Raw genomic sequence first — 10,511 nt, forward strand, 5'->3', positions numbered from 1 at the left:
ATAAAGTCCAAGAGTCCAGTCCAAAGTCCAAATAAAGTAAAGTGCAAAAGAAAAAGAAAAATAACCTAAAAAAAAAAATAAAAAAAATCTCTCTCTCTTTTTTTTTTTTCTCTTTTCTATATATAAAACAAAAAAAAAATTCCTCTTTCGCTCCTTCCGCTTTAAGCTTTTCCTTCCAAGGTCCTTAGTACTCCACTTCGAACCTGCAAATCAAAGACAAAAAGAACCAGTAAAAGGAAAAAAAAAAAAATAATAAACCTAAAAAAAAAAAAAATTCTACCTAAGCACAGGTCCGCGTCGGCGGCGCCAAAAACTTGATGTATTTTCAATGTTGTAGTAATAGTGGTAAAGGGGTTCTTTTCGAACTTGTGAAGGTAACTTTTTTTTTTAGATTTAATTCAGTTGTACGAATAATAATAAAATAGCAAAGTGGTCGAAGTCTTTTTTTTTGGGGGAAACTGGGGCTAAGGATTCCACTTTTTCTACCAAATAAAAATGATATTACTAATATTATTATGCAGATTGTTCTTTTTAAATAGTTTTAATTATTGCAAAAACTGATTTTATAAAATAATACTCGTAAGTTAAAAGCATGGAATATCAAAAACTTCTAAGTCCAGCATAATCCATCAATCAAATAACAAGTATTTAATAAAAATCTTTGGAAAATCCTAAATATTCAAGGCAAATAATTAAATAAATTAAGTTGCATAAATAATAAAAATAGATATTACCAATTTTTATTGGTGGAATTGCTTCCTCCGTCGCCCCAGAGAATAAAATTAGCTCATCATGGTGTAATTCATCTCAAATATATTATTATTGCTCCAAAGTTGATTACAAATGAGTAAAAGTTGCAACAGAGAAATCGCAACAGAAATTCCTGTTGCGAAGACGATGTTGGACTGTTACAGAGAAACAAATGGTGACGGAAACTTAAATGCTGTGGTTTACTTCTCTGTTGCAAAATAGGATGAAGAAACTCTTGCGAAAGGGTTGAAGGAACCGTGGCCGATTCCTGTTCTTCACAGCAGCAGCAGGAGCAGTTTCTGTCAATCTTTTCTATCGATTATTCTGGCTTCTACACTCCTCCTAAGGCTCTCCAATCACTTGCCAACCCTTCTAATGTACCTAACAGACCCTTTTATACTCAACAGGAGCATTTAATCTCGCCATAACTCGAGATAATCTTCATTATTGCCGCTGTCCAAAAATAGGGAATAATTGCCAAAAATAGAAGATTCTTACGTACTCTTGCTTCCTGCACACTCCCAATTGCCTTATACACGCCTCAGAACTCTTCCAATGCTAGTAGAACTCCTCCATGCACGCTATAACTCCAGTTTTGCTTGCTTACAGTGCGTGTTGCTCTGTTTTGGTTTGGTGAATCATCACGCGTTTTCCAGCCAATTCCGATCAAACCCACTGACCAAACTGTCTTCGTTAGGATATATCACATCTTCCTACCAAGTTTGAGCCATTTAATCGCACCACAACACCTTCATTTTGTCGATTGAAATTCTGCCAGTTGATGAACCAATTTTCCCGCCAAAATCGAAATTCAAATGAAGAAGAGGTGTCCTGGGGTGCCCCTTAGTAATTAGGTTACCCCTTATCCAAAAGCGAGAGTCCGAATAACACTTGTCCTCCGGGTGCCAAAATCAACTTTTCGAGCCAAATTTTCCAAAAATGTTTATTTCCTAAAAATACATAAAAACACAATATTAGTACAAAAATAGAGTTCCAACAATACGGACATTGAGGACAAATTAGACACAAAAATGTGTCTATCAGTACTCCCTCAGTCCCCAGGTTGATCTCTCATGATTCGACCTTTTCTTTGAATATGCGCTTCAAAATTTTGCAATCACTTGTGGGATGGCTGACGTATCTATGGAAGCAGCAATACCGAGGATTTTCCATGGCTTCTTCAGTTGGTTCCTTCTTGACATAAGGCAATTTTATTGCACCATCTTGGATCCAGGCATCGAGTAGTTCATTAACTTCTTCCATTGAACAGGGAAAATCAGGTGCTTCTAGATCTTCCGTATGCTGAGGAGGGACTTTTGAATTATCCTTCTTGTGTGCCTTTGAAGGGGTGGAGGAAGTATGCTTGTGCTGTGGTTCTGCTTTTCGCTTGCTCCCTTCTGCGACAACATTTGTTGAAGGTTGTAGGTTGTACTGCTTGTTGATCAAACACCTGCTTCCTCGAGTGTCTTTTGAATCCTCAGTCTTTGTAGACTTTGTTATTTCCAAAAGAGTCGGTGCAGTGGTTGCCGACCTCTTCGCAGCTTCGTGAAGCTCTGAGAAAGTCTGGAATCGAAGATTCTCCAGCAAGGCCCTGTAGACCGGGAGCATGCCATTGATGCACAAGTCCACCAATTGTTGCTCCGTGACGTTTGGGTCGTGACAATGCAGGGCTTGGAATCTGAACCTTTTCACATAATCATTGGGATTTTGACTGACCCTCTGAAACATTCTTCCAAGGTCGGAGAGGGTGAATTGTTCTGACACGAAGAAGTATTTCCTGTAGAATGCGTTAACCATTTCTCCCCAATTGTTGATAGTCCCTGGTGTGATGTTGTTATACCAGGTGTAATCCCTGCCTTTCAGAGATTTTGAGAATTCCTTGAGATGAACGACATGATTATGTTCATGTTCTCCCAGGGCTTCAAGAAAACGAGAGACATGTTCTCGAGCATTTCCAGTTCCATCATACAAGGTGAAAGTTGGAGAAACGTAACCTTTGGGGAGTGGAATCCTCTGCGTAGAGACAGGATAAGGAGGTTGATGACGATGGTCATGCGATGTCTTGTCTTTTCCACGGTTCTCCAAGAGGTGCTCTAGATCCTCGCGAGTAATGAAGTTCGATGATCCCTTCGCCGATTAGTTGTCTGCAGCAGTTTTGCGAACTTCGTCGTCTTCTACTGTATGGATTGGAATTACTTCAGGATCGTCGTCTGAGGATTTCTCCTTCTTCTTTCCCTTCTCTTGAGTTTTCTCTGACATCTTGTCAGTAAGAGTTTTGAGATAATTACACAGCTCCTTCTGTGCAGCATCCATGTCAGTCTGATTCTTAGCAAGAGTCTCATGCGCTTTGATAAGATCAGCAATGGTAGGTGGTGGATCTCCTCTGACTTCTTCAGGGTTTCGTCCGGACAGTGGATGACCTTCGACGTGAGGCGGAGTAATGTCACCACCATCAATGTTGGAGGTCGTAATTGTCTCTGGGATATTCCGATTGTTGTTGTTGCTAGTGCTAGCACGGTTTGTGTTAGGATTCGTAACTGAACCTGACCTGAGATCAACCATCTTGTGAAATTGTGAGATTGCAACCGAGAGAATGATCTCCCACTGTGGTCGCCAATCTGTAGATGGGGAAAAAAGATTTTCTGGTTTTTAAGGAATTGAGGAGACGACCGTACGGAGGAGACTCCTCTAACCCAGCGAAATGTTAAACCTCACACAGATGCGCCGCTGCAAAGGGGGTTCTTTAGATTCGAGAGATCAATCTGTAGTACTCCGACCTAAATCAAGACAATGACTGTTCCATAGTAAATTCGGTCACAAGAGAGGATGGGTTGATCTGTAGGAGGGAAGCTTGGAAATGTGTGGAATCAATGGTAATCAAAGATTATGGGTGTATGAATTCTGAATATGATAAGCTCTGAATGATTGAAATTGCTCAATTGAGAGTAGTTTCTCAATTGATGAGTTGATGATCTCGTGTTGTCGATGAGACCTTAGATTGATGATATTGTTGATGCCCATGATTCAATCATGATTCAGAGACTTATTTATATTGGTGGAATTTTAGACACCATGACCCCATGAAGTGTGACAGTTGATGGAATCAAGGAGTGGGGAAGTGGAGATCATGTTTGAAACCAGTTGCTCAACGCGTGGAGACTTGGTCGATTTTCCACCCACTACCTCGTGAATTCCTTCAACTGATTGCACGACTTGCTCACATTCCATCGTGTGTTTGAACACATGTGCCGTAGACCGCCAGACCAAAACCCTAAGTGATATCCCCCAAAGTGACACGATTGATGTCTCGTGGTATGTTAGTCAATTGATGACTTCGTGGTTTGATGGGACGATGAGTCCATGTGGTTGCTAAGTTGAACATGATGTTCTGAAACTCATGAGTTGAACATGTCATGAGACAGAGGTATTGTTCTTACGATGAAGTGAGCAAGTATTGCTCATTCGATGGGTCGTTGAATATTGATTGTTGAACCAATATTCCTTGGTTTGAGCAAATATTTATCACCTGAGCAAGTGTTGCTCATGTGATGAATTGTTGAATATTTGATGTGTTGCTCATCTGATGGATTATTGGAAGCGCACCAAAAATATTAATTAGAATACTAGTCGTTGAGCCGAGGATAATTAATAAAATTAATGACCATGAGGTCGTCGTAAAAATTATTAAGGTTGGAATCTGGAATGATGATCCTTGGATTCAGAAACCCTAATTTGATCAATTGATGATCAATTCATGGTTCTTCAGAATTTTAACCATGGGATGAAGGAGGGAGCGACTACACGGGACCGTGGATCAACCATGTAGTGTCCATATGCTCACGTGAGCAAATACAAAGAACTCCTGAAGAGTTGGTGAAAAGATGATCAAATGCTGGTTTAATCATTTATTCAAAAATGCTCGTCTGAGCCTTAGGTGAAAAAACCTAATTAATTATGAAGAGGTGAGGGATCGACCAAGGGGTCATTAAACCGGCCCTGGGTGGTCACGGTTTCGAATGACGATCACTTCATGAAAATCCAAAGTGTTTGGAAGAGTTTTTGACCTAATACGTGCAATTGTGCAAATTAGGTCGAAACTGTGAAAATCGATGGGACCGGCTTCTGTAAGCCAAAGATCCAATCTTGGTAGATCAAGATAACATGCTCGTGTCCCCAAGACGTCCGTGTCTCAGTTCTGAGAATTATGATATTTTCTGTCGTGCAGTTGAGCGTCCATTCGAGAAAATATGCCAAAATTAGGGTTTCGCTGAAACTGAGGAAAACACCATGAGATGATGGAGAATAATTATAAAATAAAGGAATAAGGAGACGTGGGACCGTGAAACCAAGGTATGTTCGGCCAGTCGTGACCACGGTCCCGTGGTGCCTTTCCCTTAATTTTATAATATTTTTCATGATTTTATGAAAATATCATGGATTTAAAGAGTTTTGATGAATTTAGGGAGTTTCCCTGAAGTGAAGGAGTTTTTATGAGTTCAAGGAAGCAAAAATATTAAAATAATAAAAACAAGGGCGTGTGGGGCCGTGGGAGGCATGGCCGGCCGGTTAGGGCCCGGTCCCACAAGTTTTCATAATTTTATATATTTTTTTAATGTATTTTTCATGATTTGAGGGAAATTTTTTCTAATTTGAGAAATACCATGAAATCAAGGAATTTGATAAATTCAAGGAAGATAAAATAAATAATAATAAAATAAAGGGGTGTGTGGGACCGGCTAGGACATGGTCGGCCGGCTAGGGCCCGGTCCCACAAGTTTTTCATAATTTTATATCATTTATTTCCTAATTTTTGCAAAATACCATGAAATCAAAGAGTTTTTCATGAAATCAGAGAAATAATAATAATAGTAATAAAATAATGAGGAACCATAAGGTGTGGGGCCGGCTGGGACCAAGGCATGGCCGGTTGGCCAATGGTCACGCCCCACACTATTTTTCCTTAATTTTATATTATTTTCATGGGTTTATAAAAACACCATGAAGTCGAGGAGTTTCCTCGAGACGAAGGAGATTTGTTCAAATGAAAGGATTTTCATCAGATGAAGGAAAATAATAAAAATATGATAAAATATAAAACTGGCGTGGGATAGGTCATGGCACGGTCATCCAGTCAGTGAGTCCAATCCCTTGGCGCCTTGGTAAATCTTTTGATTATTTATTATTTTCTTCCTATTTTGCAATAGGTTAATCGTTTCGTCGTATTTTGAAATACTCGTTCGTGCGGTGATTGTTAGTGCATTGTCGTTGAATACACTTTCACCATATAAATCGGGTTTACTTAGAGGTAGCTCAGGCGCCCGGTTGTTGATTATTTATTACTAATTGTGGTATTCAGTGGAGAATAATTCACAAAACTGAGTAATAAGATGTTTATTATTAATTCATAGGATCAGCTGAGGATTCGACTACGAATTCATAATAATAAAGTGAGCATTACCATTCCATGGGATCGTAGATTCGACCATAGAATCGGAGTAATTAAGATTTATCCATTACCATTTATGAGACCAGTTGTGGATTCGATCATGAAATCGGAGTAATGAGATAATATAGTTATTGCTATTCTATGAGATCAAGCCGTGGATTCGATCATAGAATCAGAACAATTGTTTATTGCCATTCCATGGGACCAGTCGTGGATTCAACCATGGAATATGAGCAATTATTATTGCCATTCCATGGGACCAGTCGTGGATTCGACCATGAAATAGGAGCAATAATAGATTATTATGGGAATTCAGTAGTGAATGTCACGACAGAATTAATCTTAATTAGGAATAATTAACTTTGTGGCTCTATAATAGCAGAGCAAGCTGTCTAGGAGCATTAATTATCCCGATATGAGCTTGTCGGTAAGTCATATCCTTTATATAGTCAGGGTAAACTCGTTGTTCGTTCCTGAAGACGTTATCGCTCTATACTAGCAGAGCAAGCTGTCTAGGAGCCGTCCATCTCTTGATACTATATGAAATAATCACTGAAAGTGTTCAGTTATCATGAGATATGCCGTTGTCCAGTCGTGAGACTACATATCTACATGTACTCCGAGAGAAAGTACTCTCCGTTGAGAATTCGATGAGAGACCCGTGTTTCAATACTCACTCCTGATTGCTGGATCAGAGCTTCGTATAATTATGAGTTTACGATTTTAGCCCTTGTCGAAAATCCACCATCTACATTGGGCCTATCTTACTTCGATGTAGACAGCCCCGGGGCTGCAACGCGCGCGTTAATTTCTTTTTCCCATGTTTTTCCATTGCACGAATGCGGAACCACTTGCATCCTTTTCTCATGTTTCCCTCTTTCCAAGTTCTAACTACTTGCCGACATCATGCGTGGAAAAAAATTATTCACACAAACTAGGATGAAAAAACAAATCTTGTACAAAGATATCGTTGTTTCATAAAAACCTTTTAAACGAAGGGGAAAATAGCGCATTCAACAAATATCGTGATAACCACTCACTCATCTGAATTCCACTCTATGTTCAGGAAAAAAAACTGGTTCTGTTGTATGTCTCGCATAAAATTTTCATACAATAAATCGCTGGACTGTTAGAGCATAGCTCGGTCGACCTCGCATGCGTTGCTATCTCAAGCATGTTTGTCAATGTTAGTGATCAAAACTATGAGTCTTGATTTCTTGCCTACATAGCTAAGTTTCAGACTAGGATAGAAAAGTGTAGTTGAGCTCAAGGACTTCATGGCAATTCATCATACAACGACGAAGATCTATACAAGGAACCGTGGAACTTCATCAACAAAAAGGTATATGGAGACTTGAACTTATCTATCACTCAAAAGTCTATCTCTTCTATCTCCTACTTCTTATGTGACAAAAGTCATATGCTATATAGACTAGATCATACACATTTGACATTTCGAGCTGAGCATTCATTGCTTATATTTTATCTCGAAATCGTGTGTTGGTAAAGTGTTTCGCTTTGATCAAGTTTATCTTCACCTAGTGACGAAATTCATGAAAAGTTTCAATCACTTTGAGAATTGCTCTGACGTGAATCGGTTTGTGAATAACGGCTACATAGCGTCCTCTGAGAATGTCTCAACGATTGAAATGAGAGTCTAGATTACATAACCATGTATTCCTTGAACCGAAGTTTTCGAACTTTGTTGATCAAGAGAAATCGGGAGGATTGTGGAATTGGCTTGCCAAGTCCGCGAACTTTCGGAAGTTCTCGACAGAGAATTTCTGCCGGATTTTCCAAAACTCGTTTGTGTGCTAAGCCCGCGAACTCAGTCTGCGAACTTGTTTGTGAACTTAAGAGGTTATGATCTAAAGATGTGCTCTGAACATGAAACATTAAATTACTAAGGAATGCTTTATGCAAACCGTGGCTATAATGTTCATGAGCCGATTCAATCGAATCATCTTTGTTTCAATTGTGTCTTGTGTAGTTACATAAGATCTCATAGCAATTGAACAACTCTTTAACTAGTTCATTTGAGTCAATTGAACTAGTTATGGTGAAGAAGAACAAGGTTGATATGAAATGCTCATATGGTTAACCTTTTGGGTTACTATGTTGAACCAACATACACGTACACGTTTGGTCATGGTTTTCGCAAACCCAGTAAACGTATACCCAACTGTGTGTGACAAGCTAAGTTTTCGATCTAACGGTTGAGAAATATTAGCTTGAATCTGAATCAGTTTTTCCTCTAACGGTGAATATGGATTGCTTTGTAACTAAGGCAAAACCCTGATTTGAAGGCTATATAAAGGAGACATCTAGCTTTGAGAAAAACTAATCCCCACACGTCTGTGTGATACTAGTGCGCTCGCTAGAGTCGATTCTCCTTTAACCTTTGGTTTTCTTCTCTAAAACCAGGTTAACAACTTAAAGACTTCATTGGGATTGTGAAGCCAGACCGATACTACTTTTATCGTAGTTGTGTGATCTGATCTTGCATCTTCTATCGTACGAGTACAATAGATTGATTGGCTTGAGATCGTGAGAGTTCTACGATAGGAAAGATAAAGAAGTCACAAACATCTTCGTCTCACTGTTTGTAATTCCTCAACAAACCGCCTGTGTAGTCAGGAAGGATTGTAGAGAGGTGATTGATTAATCTTGGCTGTTCTTCGGGAATATAAGACCGGATTATCAATTGGTTCATGTTCACCTTGATTTTATATCTTAAGACGGAAAAAAACCTAGAGTTTATATGTGGGAGACAGATTTATCCTTTGATAGACTTTTCTGTGTGAGACGGATTTGTTTATTATCAAGTCTGTGATTTTGGGTTGCAACAACTCTTGGTTGTGGGTTTGATCATCTAAGGGAATCAAGTGCGTAGTATCCTGCTGGGATCATAGGCGTAGGAGTACAACTGTACCTTGGATCGGTGGGAGACTGATTGGGGTTCAACTATAGTCCAGTCCGAAGTTAGCTTGGAGTAGGCTAGTGTCTGTAGCGGCTTAATACAGTGTGTATTCAATATGGACTAGGTCCCGGGGTTTTTCTGCATTTGCAGTTTCCTCGTTAACAAAATTTATGGTGTCTGTGTTATTTCTTTTCCGCATTATATTTTATATAATTGAAATAATACAGGTTGTGCGTTCGTGATCATCAATTGGAAATCCAACCTATTGTTGTTGATTGATATTGATTGATCCTTGGACATTAGTCTTTGGTACCATCCAAGTTATTCATTGTATTTGATAAAGACTCGCTATTGTTTTTAGATTGAGTAAAAATCAAATCAAAAGAGAGATATTAACTCCTTGAGATACTTTTATCTAGATTGAGTCTGACTGTCTAGTTGATTCTCTAGCAAAGTATTTCGGAGTTAGTCCATACAGATTGCTAATCGAAATATTGGGTGGTGTTGTTAGACCCCCGCTTTTTCAATTGGTATCAGAGCTGGCAAACATGTTAAAGACCTCATCAGTCTGTGTTTGTAGCGATCTGACTCTATGGACAAAGGTGCTATCTCTATTAACGTACCACCAGTCTTCGATGGCTCCAATTACTTATGGTGGAAAATTTCCATGCGATTTTTCTTCAATCGCATGATTTTCAATCATGGGTATATGTGGTGAATGGTTATGATGCGCTCGTTGTTGCAGCTGGAGACGGAACTGTTCCCAAGAATATTGGTGAATATAATGATGCCGAGATTCTTACTGCAAAGCAGAATTTTGAAGGGTTAAATACTATCATACATGACATTGCCCCAAGTCTTCAACACCATGTGTATAATTTCACTAGGTCTAAAGGTGCTTGGGATATCTTAGAAACCGTATTTGAAGGAAACTCTTGTGAAAAGGAAGCTAGGGTTCAAAACCTTAATTCCGATTGGGAGAACCTTCGTATAGCAGATGAAGAAACATTTGATGAGTTTAATCACAAAGTGTCTGAAATTGTTAATGCATCTTTTGCGTTGGGTAAGACTATTCTTGAAAAGGACATTGTGATGAAAATTCTCAGATCGCTTCCATCTAGATACGAGTCTAAGAAGCATGCCATCATTGAGGGGAATAACCTCGATAATCTTTCCAGAAACACCTTGGTTGGTAAGCTTAAGATCTTTGACCATGAGCATACATCCAAAGTCGGTAAGGATGTTGCCTTTAAATCACAAAAGAACACTAAATACTTGTCAAAGGTAAGAGTGTTCATGTCTCTGAGGATGATCAGTCTGAGGATGATTTTTCGGATGAAGATCTTGACAAATCAGTCTCCTTGATCACAAGACAGTTTAGGGATCTTCTGTTGA

The sequence above is a fragment of the Papaver somniferum genome, chromosome 3, assembly GCF_003573695.1.
Source record: "Papaver somniferum cultivar HN1 chromosome 3, ASM357369v1, whole genome shotgun sequence".
NCBI lineage: Eukaryota > Viridiplantae > Streptophyta > Magnoliopsida > Ranunculales > Papaveraceae > Papaver > Papaver somniferum.